Source organism: Muscardinus avellanarius (genome assembly GCF_963383645.1).
Source record: "Muscardinus avellanarius genome assembly, chromosome: 2".
Classification (NCBI taxonomy): domain Eukaryota; kingdom Metazoa; phylum Chordata; class Mammalia; order Rodentia; family Gliridae; genus Muscardinus; species Muscardinus avellanarius.
Window position 1 is genome coordinate 24923085 of NC_137787.1, and position 18915 is coordinate 24941999.

General features: G+C 34.4%; 1 protein-coding gene across 1 annotated transcript in view; it reads right to left on the minus strand.

The window, feature by feature from the left end:
* The window catches only part of SPAG16 (sperm associated antigen 16), a gene marked incomplete at both ends in the record, with an annotated part of 820178 nt that overhangs the window by 361010 nt on the left and 440253 nt on the right, over positions 1-18915 (minus strand). The window lies entirely within an intron of this gene.

Here is an 18915-nt window from a genome sequence, read left to right on the forward strand (position 1 = left end):
AATCGAATCCATAAGATCAAATAAACCTGTGTATGTCATTATTTTTCTTATTTTTTCTAAGTCCTGCCTGTATATTGGAATCACCTGAGACACTTTTAGAAAATTGATATCCTGTCTCAATCCCCTGATATTCTATTTTAGCTGATCTGAAACTGAGCCTGGGTATTAGTGTATTAACACCTCCACCGGTAAATTCTAATTTGCTTTTAGGGCTAAGATCTAAGCCAGTGGTTTTCAAAGTGTTTTACCCAGGCTCAGAAGTATCAGTATCACTTAGGAACATGTCAAAAATGCAAATTCTCGGTTTTATCCCAAGCCTGTTGAGTCAGAAACTCTGGAGTGGGGCCCAACAATCCGTTCTAGCAAGCCCTCCAGGGGATTCTCATGCTAAAATTGAGAACCAATGATCTAAGCTATTAGAAATGACCGAGATAGAAATGCAACCGCGGCTTTGCCTGTTGCCATTTTATGAAAGGATTGTTTCTTAATAAATCAAGGTACAACCAGAGCAAGATCACTCTTCATTTATAATGATTGTTTTTAAGGAACTTTATTTACAAGCCTATTTTAAACCAGAAAAAGGTAGAAACAGAGCAACTAAGTGCTGACAAGAGAAGAGTCAATGTTACATTCCTAATGTGATAACAGGTTGCTTAATCTCCATTAGAGTTCTTTCCAGTTTGAGCCAACCCCATGCTGTAGTAGGGTTTAGTGGACAAAACTCTGTAGCAGGAGCTGGAAGACTGGATTCCAGCCCCAACTTTGAGAAGAACTAGCAAGATAATGAGAAATAAAAGTCACTTAATTTCAGCAGATTTCCTTCATGCAAGAATGAAATAATCTAGTTCAATGCATTAGAGACCCATTCCAGCTCCAACATTCTGAGAGTCTTTGACTAAGGTGGGAAACATAAAGCAGAGGGGAGAAGTCTACGAGAGCACAACATCTAAGATCTGTTAATAACAAAGTTTGCCCCTTCTTAAATTTTGGCATTAAGTGGAGACATACTAATATTTATTTGTATAAGAATATGTATGTAACTAATCTAATAACACTCCTCTTTACATATCATGGCTAAGTATACTAATATTTGAAGTAATAAAATTAATTAATTAAATACATAATGATTAACAAAATCATTATGTATTAGTTTCTTTGAAATATGTTGATGATATCTTGGTAATCAAAGCTGATGATGTGTCAAAATATACCAGGGTCAACAACCATGGATCTAAGTTGGCTGCTTATTTTTGTAAGTGAGGTTTTATTGAAACATGTTAATTCATCCACATGTCATGTATTGGTGCTTTCCCACTACAGTAATAGATTTGTATAGTTAAAACAAAGAACATAAGGTCTACGTGTCTAAAATATTGAATATGTGGACCTATAAAAAAAAGTTTATTGATCTGCTATCGAATACAGAAGTAGAGCTAAGGAGCAGTGTGAAGCCGGTGGTGCTAAGTTGCTTGGAATTTGCAGTGTAGAAAACCTGAGAAAAGGAATCTGAGCCAAAAATCTGATCCAACATAAATTCTTCACGAGGGTCAAGATGGCATTCCTACAGAATAAAATTTCACACTAGCAGAGATTTCCTCCCCGATGGTTTAGAGTTGAACAATGATGATACATGATGAGGCACTACTAGGAGACACTGTAGTTAATCTGAGCCAGAGTGGAGAGACCTCACTGAGTGCCTTAGACTTCAGCTGAAATTCTAGAAAGCTCCACACAGGAGTAAGGGTCAGGTTTACAAGTTCAGTTCAAAACTAATGTAGACTTGTCTCACCAAAGGAGAAAACCAAGCATGAAAGGGAAATAATGATCTGCTCACAATTCCACAGCGTGCTGGAATGAAAAGTATTATCTTTTCTAGAAAGACAAAATAGTATAGGTTCTCTAAATTTTTTCATTAACAACATCTACCATATAATCTTTTAAAAAAGTTGCCACATATATTGAGGCAGAAAACTGTGAACTATATCAAAAAAAGCAAACCTCCACTAATAAAAATAGACCCTGAATCATTGTTGGAAATCAGACAAAGATTTCTAACAATATATTCTAAGTCTATTCAAGGACTTTAAGTACCACACAGTTATAGTGGGTACAGAAACAGAAAATCTCAGAGAAAAAAATAAAAACCATAAGAACGAAGCACATGGGAAAATGGATAAGTATAATATATAAAATTAAAAGTCCACTGGGTGAGCAAATATCAAATTGGATGCTTCAGGGGGAAAAAAGCATGAATGGAATTAAAGAGAGATTAATGTAGATTATCTAATTTTAAGACCAGAGATGAAATATTTAAAAACAGATAGTGTGTCACTTATCAGTGTAAGACTATCACAAGGTCTAACATATGTATAATTGGATTTCCAGAGATTAATAGAGAAAAGGAGAAAGGGGAAAGAAATGGGGAAAAGTTATGTTGGAAGAAATAATTTCTACCTGGGCGTGATGGCACACATTCATGATGCCAGCATTCAGGAGGCTGAGACAGGTTCATGGACAGCCACAGTTTAGTGAGGCCCTCTGCAACTTAGTGAGACCATGTTTCAAAATAAAGAATAAAAAATAGGGATAGGGTGTAGCTCAGAGATAGAATGGCCCTGGGTTTCATTCTCAGTACTGCAAGAAAAGAAAGAAAAAATTTCTAAAATGTGCCTCAATTTAATAAAAATATTAAGGTGCATGCCCCATAAATGCTTAGAAAAATTCAAGCATGACTAATCATAGACAGAATGTACCTAATCAAATCAGAGTCAAGCTGCAAAAACAAAATATAAAGATCCTAAAGTAGCCATAGATGAAAGAAACATAACATGGAGGGGACCACAATATAAATGGCAACTAACTTCTGAACACAACACAGAGGCAGAATAATGTTTTTGAGGGCTGAAAATTCAGTATCCAGCACAAGTATCTTTAATCATGAAGGTAAGACAAGTTTTCAAATCAATGAAAGTTGAGAAAATTCATTGCCAGCCAACCTTTCCTACAAAAGATGTTGAAAAGTTTTTTAGACTGAATGAAAATGACTCCATATGGAAATACTTGTGTGCAGAAAAGGAGAAGAATACCTGAAATGAGCAACATATGAGTGAGTATAGAATACTCTTTTTTTAAGTTTATAGGAGAACCAACTACAGTAAAAACAGAAATATTTGGAGAGAATATTAAGCATGCAAATATAAATTACAAGATAGCAATATCACAACATATACGGGTATACACAGAATTATATTATTTGAATGTTCTTACATATTATATAAAATGGAAAAATATTAACTCATTACATTGATTTAAAATAATAAGCCATTATTATTAAAATAGTACTTCTTAGCCTCAATACACTTAATGACAAATAAGTATATGTATTATATGATTCCATTTGTATGAAGTTTAAGGGCATATACCGTATAGTTATAGAAACCAGAATATTATTTGCTATATGAGTTGGGCTTTCATAGATGAAAGCAGATAAGTTTTTTTGTCATGGAAATATTTTATATATTCTTTATTGGTTTTACTGATATACATTCTGAAAAGTCATATGTATTTTAATTGTATAGCTGAGATAATATAGACCTACATTGAAATGATCAGTTATGAGGTATTCCTAATATATATATTTGTCAAAACTCATCTAATTGAATACCAAGTAGCTACCTGTTTCACTTCAATTAACTAATTGAATATATATGAATTCTCAGAATTCATTTTCTTTCTAGCTTTATTCTTCTAACATTTGGGATACAGTAAATACTTTGGAATATATATTGTTGTGAATAGCTGAATATTTGTGGTGATCCTCTTATTTCTTATTTCTTCTGCTTTTTAAAGGCACGTACTACATAGAAATTGGGATATCTGTTTCTATTCTTTTACCTAAATAAAACGAAAATAGAAAGGAATGAAAATATAAAGAAATAAAAATAAAAATCCACAAAAGATTTAACAAAAATAAATAAATAAAGTAATAAAGATATTGAGGAGAAGGAGAAAGATTCTAGAATAGCATTAGCAAAATATTAAGGAATGATGAATATTTCTAAGCTGCTTTGAGGTCTTACTGAAATAGAGTTTCATCTGAACTAACATGAGCATTATTCTATTAAAGTAGTTCGTTAGTGGTAATTTTAAAAATGAAAATAAATTTGAATGGGAATTTTATTACTCTATTTAACCTGAGAGATTTCAATCTATAAAGAATTATTCTTTTACCTTTTTTTAAAGATGTAGGTACAGCATTTTTCATTAAGAATTAAAAAAAAAATTTTTGTGCAAATTTTAGGAAAATGTAAAAGTATTACAAACACATCTGTGTTCTCATAGTGCTACTAAATACACATAAGCAAAGAATATATAATCTTATAATGTATATATACACTATATATACATTAGAATATATAGAATACTTTGGTAGAATACTATACACATTCATAATTTTTATTCAGACATTTTCTTTTATCATTAGACACCAATTCAATTATTTGAGAGTAGACTTCTTTATGGTAGTGGAGGAAAGAATCTTGCAGCGATATAGCTCACATATTTTCCCAAATAAAATGGAAAAGCTAGGTCTTCACATAGCTTAAGGGAAGTCAGGACCGCTCAAGAGGGAAGAAGTCTGCTCAGGAGTCACGGGCTTTAAGGTGTGGTGCATCTTGAGCAGACAGGCTGCAAGAGCAGACCTGTGAGAGATTAATTAGCTGCCAGAGAAGGAAGGCCCATTCAGAATTCCTTTGCAAGGTGAAAATGGACTAAAGTGATGGAGCATGACAGTACCGCAAAGGATGAAAATGATTTGTACATTTCCATCAGCAACATAAACACTGAAGCCTGATGCAATTTGCTGTTTCCCTGTCTGCCATTTTCCAATCATTTTGTAGGAAGAAGTTAGTTCACAAGCAATAGCTCTTTCTTAACTTACCAACTGTTTTCATTTTATTTTCTTTTGTCTCCTCTATTCTCTTTCCTTACTCCCCTGATTTAATTTATTATTCTGGTAACTGAAGGATGGATATTTCTCTAAACTTTCAACTTGCTATAAAAAAAAGTTATGTACTCTTTTAGATCAGATATATTTCATTTAAAGTGTATTTCTCATCTATTTGCCAACTCTAAGAGGACACAATTTTAACACATTGCTCTCCTTTGTGAGGCATTACATTTTAGGGTTTTAATTTTCTTTTATGTGTTTGTTTTAATACTATTAATGGTGAATATGAAATGGCACCTTTAAAACCTCAGGCTTGCATGGATATGCAGGTCAACAAAGTATGGTTACTGGAATTATGGAACATTTACAGAAAGGCAAGCAGCAAGATATTTTTGAAAGAATAAGAATAAAAATAATTTTTAAAAACATATCCTTATTTTGAAAGCAAGTCCTAGAATCCATTGTCATATTAACTCTTAGTAGGATTTGGAATTTAAATAGTGTTTATAAAACCTAGCTAATAAATAATAACAAAATTTATCACTGGCTTATCTGAAATAAAAATTTTTCATGAAATACCTAAATCTAACACTCCAACATGGCATAAATGAAAACTATTTAAATGCCCATATTGCAATTAATAACATCTAATGAGGATTTTCCCAACCTTCTAGCTTATCTATTTATTATTATTATTAACGTGTATACACTCGCTATTAAACTTGGGAGAATTCTAACTCTGAACTACACCCTTAGCCCTATTTTATTTTTTTATTGTGAAATATGTTCACACTAAATTGCTGAGCCTGGCCTTGGAGCTGAAATCCTCCTGTCTCAGCCTCCCAAGTACTAGTTACAGGTGTGTACCACCACACCTAGCTACTTTATTTATTTAAAAGTGTTTATACATAAATTATTAAAACCCACCAGAATTCTGCACATCACTGAGACAAAGCCCTCACCTGATACCTAAATTCTCACTCTGAAAGTCAAGAACATCTTTATAATAAAAGGTTTTTCACAATGCCCAAAATGATAGTAAATATTACATCATGCAATAATTTCTTTCTTTGTGACCATAGGATTCAGTTGTACACTTCCTGGAGGGAGTGATTACAAATTCTGCCATAGAGTCTGCCTCTGGTGTTGTGGAAAGTTCACCACAGCATCACGTGGTCTGAGCGTGTCAGTCAGGTAGTTGGGGACCAGACTTCAACCCTAAACAAGGAAAGTCCATGGCCAAAGGCCTTGAAAATAAACATATACGCAAAGCATTTCCCCCATGCCCTCATAAAACTCCGCTGCAAGACAAAGGACAGATTTCTGGCAAGTTCTACACCCAGGGCTCTGGACCTGTGGATTCCATCAACCAGGAACAGAAAATACTTGGGGAAAAAGACTGTGTTTGTACTGAGCATGTACAGACATTTCTTTCTTGCCATCATTCCCTAAACAGTACAGCATTTAAACTATTTACATAGTATTCACCTTGTATTAGCTATCATAAGGGATGTCGACATGATTTAAAGTGTACAGGAGTAGGTGTGCGGGTGAGATATAAATGCTATACCATTTTATATAAGGGACTTGAGCATCCTCAGATTTGAGTATAGAGTTAGGGGAAGGTGAAGAGTCTGGAGTTGTGTGCACATGGGTGATGATGCCAGACCAATGGATTCTTATGTTCATCAAAAGAACCAAACAGGCCCAACAGCAAGGGTAACAAGATATAAGTGAGGCTTCTTGCTAGAGCAGAAGGCAGGCACAGTACTGGCCCAGGATATCAAGCTGGCTACAGGCTCAAGGTGGTTTCATGTGACCAGGGCTGTTGGCAAGGGGGATGTTAGTATTTAGGAATCTTAATTGGCTTTAGGCACATTTCAAAAGATGTTTTTCTCCCTCCTTTTTTCCTGTGGGGGCACTTTAAGTTCTGAGGAAGGCAAAGCCAGTGTGTCAATCTGAAAACAAATTAGTTTTTCATATTCCTGTTCCATCTTGTATAAACATCTCTGCTTCGTGATAAGGATGAGTTTTATGGCGGCTCTAGAGCACATACATTGAAGAAAGCACAAATCATGGCAATCAGCAAGTCTAGAGCGCTGGGGATTCCTGTTTTTAGGGAATCTTCCACAGCTTTGTCCCTTATGTATGATGCACATGCCTTGTGAGGCTGATAAGCTCATGCCAAGCTTTGACTAGCTAACAAGCCACGAGCTGAGGCCCAGGAGGGCATTTTCCCTTTGTTCCTATGGCGGTCCCTGTCTTCCGTGAAGGTGAGGAAAAGAAGATGCGCGACAATACACTGGAAAACAGAAATTAGACTTATATATTATTTGTATATAATATTCTATTTGATATAGTACAAAACTCAAATAATCAACATGACAACGTGAAGCCCACTAAGAAAGGCCAAAGTAAATAATTTTACCTCTCTGCAATTCCTCCATTTCACATGTTATTTTAAGCTAACATGAGTGGAGTGTTCACTGTTCTATGCAATTTCCACACATTGACATACAAGGATGGGAAATGTAGTTAACCCTTACCACTTGTGATTTCTATTTGGAAACATGTCCACATGCTAAACTTTGTTTATATCCAATGATCTCTACTTGATCAAATGCTAGCCAGGGTCCTCTGAGCTGTCTTCTCAACCAGGTATCATCCCTGACCTATAAAAACTACAGTCTGAACATGAGTGATTCCATGCACTCACCCTTTCCACACACTGAAAGATTCAAACGCCATCAGTTTCCCACAAGTCAAGGCTGCATCCCTAGAATGATCTTAGGCTCCCTTAAAGTGTCTGCCTAAGACAGCGCCAGGCTGTCAAAAGAATTTACTGTTTGTTCTAGCCAAAACCTGATGACCACCATTTTGCAGAGCATTCACTGAAAGGGGCTTATAATTGTGAATTTTTTCTTTTATCCTTTTGAGATGTGTATGAATGTCCTACAAATCAGGAGTAACTTTTTCAAAGTACCTAAAAGCTATTCCTTTAGAATGTAATTACTGGCTAAGCTGTAGTTTGATAGGAATAATAAGTTTTAGTGTTCTATTACACAATAGGGTAGCTATAGATCAAGATAACATACTGTGTGTTTCAAAAAAAAAACTAAAAGAAGGAATTCTAAACACTTCACTGCAACGAAATAATGTGTTTGAGGAAATAGATATGTTTACCCTGATTTGAACATCATATAGTATAGACCTGTATCCTAAAAATCACATGGTACCCCATAAATATGTATAATTTTATATGTTAACTAAAAAATTATCACCAAGATGGAGCTCTGGCTCCCAGCCTCTGTGAAAGGATAGAATTGTTTACACTAGACAAACCTTTATCATCTTTACTACCCCGACTTGAGTGAGGCTCACCTGTCCTCCTCCTTTTCCCCATGTTTTCTTTTAAAGTCAAGCCACCTCTGTACAAATCAAAGTGGATTCAGATCATGCTGGACCTGGTTCTCCTTTACCATCGTGTGTTACAGATTAAAATCTGATCTTACTATACTAACTAGCGTTCACCTTCTGTTGTCTTTGAGAGCAAATTCCAAATCAAAAGTAGTAGCAGGCCGGGAGTGGTGGCGCACGCTTGTAATCCCCGCGCTTGGGAGGCAGAGACAGGAGGATTGCGCAGGTTCGAAGCCAGCCACGCAGGTTCGAAGCCAGCCGCGCACGCTGGCTTAGGAGAACCTGTTTCCAAATAAAAATGTAAAAATAGGTCTGGGAGTGTAGCCCGGAGGTAGAAGGGCTTCCAGGAACCCCAGTGCCACCACCACAAAAAAAAAAAAAAAAATAGTAGCAGATAGTGGCAAGTGTAGAATGGTGAAAAATTTGAGTCTTCTGATGCAAATTTCCAGCTGTGGTCCAACTAGGCAAAGCTCTGCCTCCTTGCTTCAACTTTTACACATAAAGAAAATCTCTTTTAGTCAATTTCATGCCAGACCACTCATACTTTCAAGATTTTTGGTTGGTGATTTCACTATTTTGGATGACCCAAGTGTGGTGTTAAACGCTATCCAATGTTTCCAAGCTGAAGAAGGCTGTTATGCTACATGGAAGATAAGCTTCACATCTGAGTCATAGTGTGGTTGTCTGTGAGTTCCACATTAGTATTTCAATAGTATTTCAATAATGTGTTTCTTTAAACACAAACACATAGAAAACAAGGTTATATATTTATCAGTTAATAAATCAGCTTGCAGGACACTAACCCAGTATTTCTCCTGGAAGCAATGGTTCATATTTACTATTTCAGTGTCTAGAGTAACATGATAGAACATAACCTTTAAAAATTAATAACACTTATAATTTTCTTAATTTACAGATAAAGAAAATAAAGAATTAAAGTAAAACTCCATATCATATAGGTAGTTATTGTTGGAGTCAGGATATTATCCAAACATTGTCTTACAAACATAGATTTGTATCCATTATTTACCCTACCTTGTCTGTTGTAAAAAGTACTATTGACATCAAATAAAGAACAGGGGCCATAAGTAATTGGTGAAACTGTATTTTTCTTGGGAAAAAATTACATTTCATGGAGTTTTTCTTTAATAAACAGTCATTACTGGAAGCATTCCAGAGATTACAGATAAAACAGCCACTATCTGGAAAATTAATTTATGTTAATTCATTCACTCCACATTGCCAGATAAATCAATTTCTATAGATTAGAAATTACTTTTGTGTGTGTGAGTGTGTGTATGTGTGTGGTATTGGGGGGTGAACCTAGGGGCATTCTACCTCTGAGCTATACCTTCAGCCCTATTTTACTTTTATTTTGAAACAGTATCTCACTACATTAATGAGCATCTCACTGCTTGCTGAGGCTGTCCTCACACCTGTGATCCTCCTTCAGCCTCCCAGTTACTGAGATTACAAGCTTGCACCACCACAGTCTGTTAAAACACTTTTAAGTTTAGATAAACATTAATTGATCTTAAACAATGGTGCATACACATGCAGTTCACAAGAGACAACAATACACATCCCTTCCCAATTTCACATTCAGTGAATTCACATTGGTACTTTAAAATTTATTACAGTGGTAAATTTTTAAGTGGTACACATACATCAATACATCAGTGTGTGTGTGTGTGTGTGTGTGTGTGTGTGTGTGTGTGTGTAAGTGTAACCTGGAGGCATTCTACTTTTGAGGTATTCCCCCAGTCCCCTTTTTTATTCTTTATTTGGAAAAAGGGCCTCACTAAATTGTGGAGTGCCTCACAAGTTGCTGAGGCTGGACACAAATCTGCAATTCTCCTGTCTCGGCCTCCCAAGTACTGGGATTATGAGCCAACACACCCAGCAGGACTTTTACTTTTTTGAGAGTGAATTTTTAAAGCATACCATTGTCTAATGCTTATATGCTCTATGAGATGGTTAATTGTGGTGTCAACTTGACTAGGCTAGGGAATATCCAGATAGCTGGTAAATCATAGTATTGTGTATGTCCAGAAAGATGTTTCTTGAAGAGATTAGCATTTGAGTCAGGAAACAGTGAAGAAGGTCCACCCTCGGCAATGTGGAGGGGCGCAAGCCACTCCACTGAAGGTCAGAGAGGAACAAAAAGGAGGAAAGGTAAATTTGCTTTCTGCTTCAGAGGGATATTCATTTCTTCTACCCTCAAATATCAGAGTTTTGGGCCTCAGACCATTAAGCAGGGACCAGGACTTCCACCTTTGGGTTTATCCTGCAAAGACACCAGCAACTTTCCTGGGCCATCAGCTTGCAGACAGCAGATTGGGAGGCTTCTCTGCCTTCACAACAAGAGAATTCATTGCAATCTCTTGTAATGAATCTATTTCTATATATTCATATATATCCTGATGTTTTTTTTCCTGGTAAATTGGGAAGGTACTTAGGTTTTACATTTATACTAATTATTCAAAAAAAATTTTTAAAATTTTTTTAAAAAATTAAAAAAAAACCATTTATCATCTGATGATTCCTTGAAGGTATTAACTTGAATCTCCTTTGCCTTCCTTATTTTATATCTTTTGGGTTTTTGCTGTTTAGTTTTAATCCAGATCTTTTGATACTGCGGCTCATACAAATGAATGTGGAGATTAACTTAAATCCCTCTGCTCAGACGGATACAACAGCAAACTGTTCCTCCAGCAGCACTCTAACTCTCCTTTTGTGCCAGAGTTTAGGTTTGTACCTGCCATGGGTGCCATATTGATCTATACTCACTGTGCGTAACATACTTTAAACTAATGTAAAAGAGTGTTTTTTTTTTTTATATATTACTAAGGACAGAGAGAGCTCAAAGCAAAATACTACATTGCTGAGTTTATTCTCAGAGTCTGGAGTTCTGAACATTAATGGACTAAGTAAAATGGTTACTTATGCTTTAGAACCTGTGTCTTATAATATGGAAATATGAAAGCCAATTCTTCATGGGCCTAAACTTTAGACCTGACAAAGAATGAATTAATACTCATAGAGTCAATCTTATAGTGCTACTTTGTTATATTCTGCAGTTAAATAATATTTCTAAAGAATTTATCCTCTAAAAATCTCATGACTTAATTCTTCAAATATCCATTTAATGCCTTTTTTAGATATATACATACAAACACACGCAGATAAAACACAGAAGTTGGGCATTGTTCTGAAACATACCTAGAATATCTTTCTGAAAAAAGTTTTACATATAAAAAGTAATAAATCAGCTTTAAGGATGATTGTGGTTAACTATTTTTAATTTAAGCTGATAAAGATATGTAACTTAAAACATCCCAAATCCAGAAATCATTTCTGAAACATTTTACTCAAACATCTGCTAAGTAATTTAACATAACATGCTCACAATAGGCACACTGATATATTGAAATCCCAAACCTCTTCTTTTATATCTACCCTTTGAAAGAATCTAGAAGCAGATATCAGAAATGAAAATAGTTAATGACAAAGGAAGATCTCTAGCCACGGCACCTTGACTCTGAGAGTAAAGAGTCCAGCAGACAGTACGAAGAGAAAATGGCATGTTGAAAGGAGGCAGGAGAATCTTTAGATTACTATGCTAGTCAGTATTTTGTCACTGTAACTGAACTACCTGACAAGAACAACCTCGAGGAGGAAAGGTTTATGTGGGCTCATGGTTTCAGAGGTTCAGTCTATGATCAGCTGGCTCCAAAGCAGAACCATTGTGGCAAAAAGAAAGCTGCTCAGCTCCTGACACAGGGAAGCAAAGGGAGAGAGGGGGAAAGGGGCCAAGAACAGATATAAGTCTTCAAGGTCACGACCTCCATGACCTACCTCTTCTGGTCACACCTGCATTCCTACAGTTACCACCCAGTAAGTCTATTCAGTTACTAACCCATCAAGTGGATTAATCCACTGATGTCATAACCCTTATGATCTAATCACTGCCTAAAAGCCCTTGATGCACTGGCACCCATGCTTTCAGCATATGAGGGACATTCCAGATGCAAATCATAACAAATATCCAGATACTGGATTGTTGGAAAACGCATATTTTAATCCAGGTGTTTCTTGTTGCTCAGAGCTTTCATTCAAATCTCAGTATCCTCTAACCATAAAGGTATAGAAAACCGAGCAGACCCACAACACTCATCACCCTATTACATTATTCTATTTATTTATTTCACAGCACCAAAGAATTTTGCTTGATTATTTATTTCTGTCATTGTACTCTCTCGCACTTGCCAGCTCTCCCTAGAGCTCACACCATGAGGTCACAGACTTGTCAGCTTTATCTGTCATGTTTCAGTATGGCACAGTAGTACATAACCAGCCCTGAGAAGGTACTCATTAAATTGTGTTATTTTTAATGGAACTACAATTTTCTTGTTTTCTAGAGTGATATCATTGCTTTCCTATATTTAACCCTCAATCCATTATATTTTAATATTGACTTTATTTTAAAATAATTAACCTACTATTTAAAAATAAACTTACTAAGATTTAAATGGATTTTAGTTACTATAAAACAGAAGGGTTAGGAGTGCGGGGACACAGCTCAGTGGTATCATGTGCGCTCAGTATGTATCAAGACCTAGGTTCAATTCCTGCCATAATCAAAAAGTAAAATAAAGTATAAAGAAAGCTTAAAGAGAACGGAATATATGATCAACAAAATAACATAATAATTCTATGAGAACTATAGAAAATGCCACAGTTTTATACGTGTTTTCTCATCTAAAAGTATAATTCAGTTAATTTAAATTTCTAATTTTAGTTCATACTCCTATTCTTAGGGTGGAATTCTTCCTAACAGAATTAAGTTGATAAATCCTTTATTGCCAACTTTAATGTTATCAACCTGAAGATTCTATTTTGTTATTGTCTTGCTTTAAAATGTCAGGAAAAGTGATCGCTTTTAAATGTTTGAGTAAATAGACAGTAATTGTTTTAAAAATGTAAGAAAGTATCATAAGCCTATCAAGAGACCTTCAGTTTTGCCACAACATGTCAAGTGTGCAGCATTCATCTTGACCTTATTTCTCTTATTTTTGTTTCTGTGATCTGTCAGAAATTACTTTATACAAAATGATAGAATAATTCTCTTTCTTCTATATATGTGGGGTTTTATTTTGTTTTTTGTTTGTTTGTTTGTTTGCAGTGCTGGGGATCCGACCCATGGCCTCGTAAATGCTAGTCAAGCATTTTACCACTGAGCCTCATCTCTCAATACTGAATTGAATAGTGTTAAACAATGCTTCACATAGAGTCACAGAAGAGTCAGAGACACACAAACTTATTTACACCATCACATCACACTAACACTTCTTAAACTTCTAATTATTTTTCCTGCATCGAACTGAATTGTTAGAATTGGAATATATTGTTGGAAAAGTTCTGCCGCACCCCACCAATTACTCTCCTCGGCTGTGCTGACAGAATGCCACCACTGTTAAGGAGATCCTAAACATGATGGCACTGATATTCTTCAATTATCATGTGGATTTTACTAGTCATGTCTAATGTGTTCAAATCAGGGATGGAACTTTGCTGTTAGAACCTACGTCCAAATACAGCAAAGAGGCCTGCTTACAGTATTAAAATGCCAGTTGGTTTTATAAGGTTATAAATATCTTCTTTCATGTCTTTACATTTTATGGCCTCCGTTTTATATCTTGGTAGATTCACATGTATCTATTTATTCATGTCAAGGATTTTAAACTACCAGTTTTTTCAATAAAGAAGGACATCCTATTATTTTTCAGCATACTTTATCTTTGGGTTCAATAGTTTCCTTTAACAAAACCTGGATTTTATGCGTGAAAATATTTTTTTCCTATTAAGCACTTATTTCTTTATAAGCTATGTAGATATATAAGGAGTCAATATTTCTTTCGCCTAACTTTGGCTATTCCTTATTTTTTTACCTGATTCTAGAACTAGACTTGATAAGGGTCATATCCAGAACAGAACTGAGACTGAATGGACAGAGTCATTATAAATATAATTGAATGTATTTGATTTTGAATGTATACTTTTTAAAGAACAATCATAATCAGCACATTGCTTATATATGTACAAATGATACACTGACAGGCTTCCTGTTAAAATGACTTCAGCTTTTCCATTAAATCATGTCCATGTGGCAATCAGTATCCTCTGTGCTCTGTGATTGGGCTATTAACCTTGATGTTACTGGTCAAAAGAGGATGTCTGGAAAGGCTGATTGATGTTGGCCATAGCTCCTCATGAATTGCATAAATAAATAAATATACCTCCTACATATCCTGTCCTTTGGGTGTTCGGAACAGCTGTTACCTGCAGGGCATCATTCTCCATGAGTTATCTCTTAGTTTCATGCTGAGCATACTCTTCTGTTTAAATGAGGCAGCGAAGCAGCTCAAACTCTGCTTGTTTCAAGTCAACATGATCTGCTTAGGTTTGTGCCTGTCACTTCTTAGCTCATTATGCTGCCGTTAGTTTTGCTTGAAGTATTTTGTGCATCCTTTGGGTATGACTACCCTCCTTCAGATAACGACATAATTGTTTTCTCATTCAGGTACCATCCATTTTCATTACATGACTGGTCAGCACAGATGAAAGTTGATAAGGATAACTTATGTGCCTATTAGACGTCTGTATTATAAGACTAACTTTTATATGACTTTGTTTTATCATTTTTATATTTACAACACAATGGAAATATCAATGAATGCATACAAATATATCAAATATTCCCAACAAATCTTCAAGCTTATGTAATTAGCACTTCTTTTGTTCGGCTAAATAATTTATTATGCAATTTCTATACCTCTTAGGTGGTTCTAGTGTGCTTAATTTTTTCATGTAATAACTTGTAATTCTAAGAGATTTAGTGGTCCCTTTGGGAAAAAAAATTTAAAATTCAATCTGCAATATTGAAATGAATTAATAGATGATATAAATTTTAAGAATGCATCTATTAGCCTAATCATATTCTAAAAAAGAAACAAAGTAATTTATAACAAAATAATGTTTTCAAAATGTAAATATTCATGCCCAGTGACACTAAAATGCATAATGATGGAGTCAGAGGCTCACATCTACATCCATGATCATCACCTTTGTGACAGCCAGAAATGTAGACTATTAAGGTGTGGCATTTAGGAAACTAAAACTAGTGGTCTTCGGGTAGTGGTCTTCGGGTAGTGGCCTTCCAGTCAGGGAGGTGATCTCTGCAATGGAAAATAACTCCTAGTAAATTTCTGATAAAAATTTAGTAAAATATTTCCTTGATTTAGACAGTAGTTGCATTCCTGAAAGAATGATATGTTGAGGATATAGTCAAACAATGCTTTTTGTGTATTTTTAAAGTGAAGCTGTGTTTTAGCCTAAAAATAAAGCTTAAAAATCATTGAAGTGGGCTTTTTCTTTTGGACTTCATGAATATACATAAGAATATTCCCCAGTATCCGCATTATTCCCCAGGCTCAGTAAACAGAGGGTCCACAAAAAAAGACAATAACGGGGGAGTCATTCCTATTGTCCCAGTAGATTCATCCAACCATAGAATTCAGATCATTTCCGTAGATACTTAATCCACTGCAGAACTCTATCATAGGACACTGTCCCAAAGGTTGGCACAAAGTTTGGACTGAGCAATCAAACACACGAAACCCAGGGCCTTTTGGTTACATAGCTTTGCCCTGACATTTCAATAGTTTTGATAATAGGACTTCTCATGTTTTACATAATTAAATTCTGGGTCTACTTCTTAAAAAAATGTTTTCTAGGGTTTTCAGTTTTTTATATCGATTTGGAGATAATTTGTCTTTACAATATTTAATCTTCTAAAGCAAAAATATTGTATGTCTCTCATTTATGTATATTTGAATTTCTTTCTTCAGTGTTTTGGGCATATATATTCCATGCGTAAATTTGTACATAGATTTTGGGAGCATTTTAAATGCTAACTTTAAACTTTGTGGTATAACTGTGAGTTAGCAGTATATAGATAGAAGATTGATTTTGTAGTTTGACTTTATATTCTGTAATCTTGTTGAACACCATCTTATAATTTTGATATGCTGGGCTGTTATTCTGCTTAGATTATTTCTAATTCTAATGAATTTTTCTTTGACCACTGTGTTATTAAAATAAGTCATTTAATTAAAAAATATTTGGAGATTCAGATATGTTTATGTTATTGATTTCTAATTTAATTATTTTGTTCAAAAAACCTACTCTGTAATATTTAAGACATTTTAAATTTATTGATCTTGTTTTATAACTTAACATTCTATCTTGGTGATCTTCCATGACTTAAAAGGAATGTACTCTGATGTTGTTGGGATGTGCTCTGATGATGATGTTTTATAACCCTCAATTAGGAAAATTTGGTTGATAGTGTTATTCAAGTTTTTTACATGTTTACTGGCTTTCTATCTGTTTCATCAAGTATTCATAGAATGCACTGTATAAATAATTTTGGTTTATTTAAAGAAATTAGAACACCCCTGTATAACAGCTTAGGCACTTAACCCATTAATTATATATTTATCTGTTATAATACAATCATTCCAACCCCCAAGTTTTCTTTCCTTCTCCCACTCTGGTTGGCTAGTTCTTGCAATTGTAAAATATATGTTCTTAAAATATGGTGTTTGCCCCAACTTTAGAAAGTTTCTCTTTTACAGATGGCTCACATTAAATAGTTTCTCTAATACATTATGTTAGATGCCAACTTATTATAATTTAAGCTCTCTGGGGTTGAGTATAAATTTTTTACCTCTGCAAAGTTCAGTGTTGTCTCTACCTTCACCAGAGTGCCAGATATATCCTTGATTGAGAAATTAAATATCAGACAAGTGGGTAAACCTACCATTGTCTAGGATTGGGATTATAGACTAAGGCAGAAGCTAGAGAGATTAAAATGGGAATATGAATAGTGGTATATTAATCTATAAGTGGGTATTTCAGGAGCTCAATTCAGCAATTGAAGGTAAAATCTAACTTGGTTTATCAAAAAGTTTTGTTTTAAAGTTAACTCAATTTTTTAGAAAATCAAAGACTGAAAGCATAGTTATTATGAAATATTAAACAAAATTAGGATTAAACAACCACTATATACAAAATTTAGCCTGTCCACTTTTTGCAGGTGAGCCTCTCAGGTCTTACTACAAATCTACTAATGTGGCAATCATGAAGTAGTCAGGCAGTGAGTACGAGAGAGAAGTTGGGACACTTCATGTCTGAGTTGGAATAAGGACAGGGTTCAAGGCCAGGTGAAATGGAGTCTGAATATCAATTTTCCTAGCATGGGATAATTCAGATTAAAGTGAATAAATGAATGAATGAATATAATGAATAACCTAATAAACTCTCATTACTATGTGCTCATGAACTTTAGATGTTCTGTTCCTTCCTACTGAGATTTCATAGTGTATAAATATGCTCAGATCTCAGGATCAATAAAAATAAATGCTTTGTAACATTTTGTTTTGCTCCACTTTTGACATGAAATAAACTTTATTTTTAAGTCTTTTGATACTTTCTGAGATTTTTTTTATACCAGAAGCAGACAAAATGACTAAAAACTGTCTTCAGTTGACTAGCATGATTTAATAGACAAATGATTATACTATGTTTACTTGAAAGGCTATAGTTATATAGAGTCTAATTTCTTTTTTCCAAAATTCACAAGTCAAAGCATGATTTAAAATCTATTATATCTCCTAAAGAAATGTGAAATCATAAGACTTTTTAAATTTAAGAGTAATATGAAAATTGTTGTTTACGTTATTTCCGACACTGATATTTTCTAACAAATCACTTTAATTGTTTCTTTGGAATTGCTTTAGTATTTAATAGGTTTAAAATTAGACATTTAATAAGGTTTTAACTTTTTCATGTTAATACTTAAAATATATTATTTTTATGAATTTAAATGTATTTCTAAGATAAAATATAAAGACAAAAACAGCTTAAGGTATAGTTCTTGATGATAATTACATTTAAATGTATACCAGACAAGTGTATATCTTGGAAAATATATTATAGAACTAAATATTTATTTATTTTTTTGTAGAATTGTAGATTAAACCCAGAGGGGCTCTATCTCAAAATTACACCCCAGTCCTATTTTTTATTCTTTATTTTGAAACTAGGTCTCACTAAGTTGCAGAGGGCCTCAGTAAGTAGCTGAGTCTGGTGGTGAACCTTGATCCTCCTGTCTCAGGCTCCCAAGTAGTGGGATTCTAAGCATGTGCCACCATTCCTGGGTAAATAGTTTATTATTTAACTAAATAAAAATAAAACATGGCACTGAAACAGACTAAAATAAAAAGCAAGAAAAATATATTGCAGCGAAACTGTATCAATAAATATTTCTATTCCAGAGCTGATATTTGCTCTTTTAGAATGCTTTCCTAAAACATAGGCAATCTAAATTGGATCCAACTTTTAAGGCCTAGGTGAAGTCTCACCTTCCTTGTGAAATCTTCCTGTATCATCCCAGAAAAGGTAAAGTTTTTTTTTATATATATATT